Source organism: Elaeis guineensis, chromosome 14 (genome assembly GCF_000442705.2).
Source record: "Elaeis guineensis isolate ETL-2024a chromosome 14, EG11, whole genome shotgun sequence".
Lineage (NCBI taxonomy): Eukaryota > Viridiplantae > Streptophyta > Magnoliopsida > Arecales > Arecaceae > Elaeis > Elaeis guineensis.
Genome location: NC_026006.2, coordinates 34,397,379 through 34,398,981, shown reverse-complemented (window position 1 = coordinate 34,398,981; position 1,603 = coordinate 34,397,379). Strand labels below are relative to the sequence as shown.

At 35.9% G+C, this 1,603-nt stretch overlaps 1 non-coding gene across 1 annotated transcript; it reads right to left on the bottom strand.

The window, feature by feature from the left end:
* Nucleotides 1-1,169: 1,169 nt before the first annotated feature.
* Nucleotides 1,170-1,276, bottom strand: LOC140853928 (small nucleolar RNA R71). The gene has a single exon (XR_012137068.1). It is a non-coding gene; the product is annotated as a small nucleolar RNA R71 (small nucleolar RNA).
* Nucleotides 1,277-1,603: the final 327 nt, after the last annotated feature.

Below are 1,603 nucleotides of genomic sequence, written 5' to 3'. Positions count from 1 at the left end.
TCACAAAAAAAAAAATATATAAAATAAAACAAAAGACATTTCATAATCGTGAAGTAAAATATCAAAATAAAAAAAAAATTCTAAATTAAAATCTTTTACATTCTTGGTCATCTTGTTTATTTGTATTTGCATTTTCATAATTAATCTAAGGGCATCAACCCATTAACAAGATAAGGTGGGGATTTCATTACCCTTCCTTAGCCCAAAAACCATCTCCATCATATTGCATTACCTAGACTTTTAATCTTAAAATCAATTAGACGTCAACCTTAAGGAATTCGAGCTCAATAGGACAAGGAACCCTAAGAGTTCTACCAAGTTTGAGTTGTTTGATTAGTTGGTGTCTAGGCAAGTCCCTGAGGGTGGTTTGTTAAATTGGTTCAGTTGCTGGCCTGGCCAACTCGTTTGGTGTCTAGAAAGGCAACGATGAGTGAACCTCCCACCTCTTATACTTACCTGGCTAACTAGTTGATCAATCTCCACTTGGAAGGTTTGAAGGGTCATCTTGGAACAGTTAGGAGCTGTCTAGATTTAGGTTAACCCTAGGATAGATTGAGTTTAATTTATTGATTCACTTGTTTGAAAAAAAAAAAAAAATTTAAATTTAAATTAATTTGGTTACTTTTCTTTAGATTTAGGACTCCTTAGGATCTTCTCTTTAGAACTTTTCTTTCTTTTCCTTATACATAAAAATTTTATTAAAAAAAAAAAATTGTATAAACATCGAGAACCGTACACCTCGTGTGTGGAGAAGAGTGTCGGGTCGTCTAGTTAGAATTGAGTCAATTCCTATTGTTCCAATGGCTGAACCAATCCAACCCATGACCCTTAAGGATTTGTGTTATCCAGTTGGCTCCATCCAACCATCTTGTATCAGGTTGCCACAACCCACAGCTAACAATTTTGAAATCAAACCTCAAATCATAAATATGCTTCCAAAATTCACAGGATTAGAGGATGCTTATATATTTATTAGAGAATTTGAGGAGGTATGTGCAACCATGAAACTGCAATTAACAGAGGATGAGGTCAAACTTAGATTAATCAACTTTGCCCTTAAGGACAATGCTAAGAAGTGGCTTTATAGTCTGCCAAACTATTCTGTCACTACCTGGGAGGGCTTTGTGAGAACATTTTTAAAAAAGTATTTTCCCCATCATAAAACAGCTAGGATTAGGAATGAAATAAATTAATTTTACCAACTAGCTGGTGAATCATTTTGGAAGTACTTTGATCGTTTCAAGAATCTTTTAACCCAATGCCCACACCATGGAATAGAAACTTGGAGACTATGCCAGATCATCTATGAGGGGTTAGATTCAAACTCAAGAACCATGCTAGAGTCCATGTGCCAAGGCCAATTTATGGACAAAGAAACTACTGAAGCTTGGCAATTCTTAGAAGACCTAGCCGAGAAAAATTTACAATGGGAAACAACTAGGGAACCTGATAAAGCTACACCTTCAAGAGGAGGAATGCATCAAATTCAACCAACCCTAGCATCAGAGGCCAAGATTGCAACCTTAACACGTAGATTGGAAGCCTTAGAATTACAGAGACCAGCCAATGTAAATCAAATATCTGCACCCATGTGTAAAGGGTG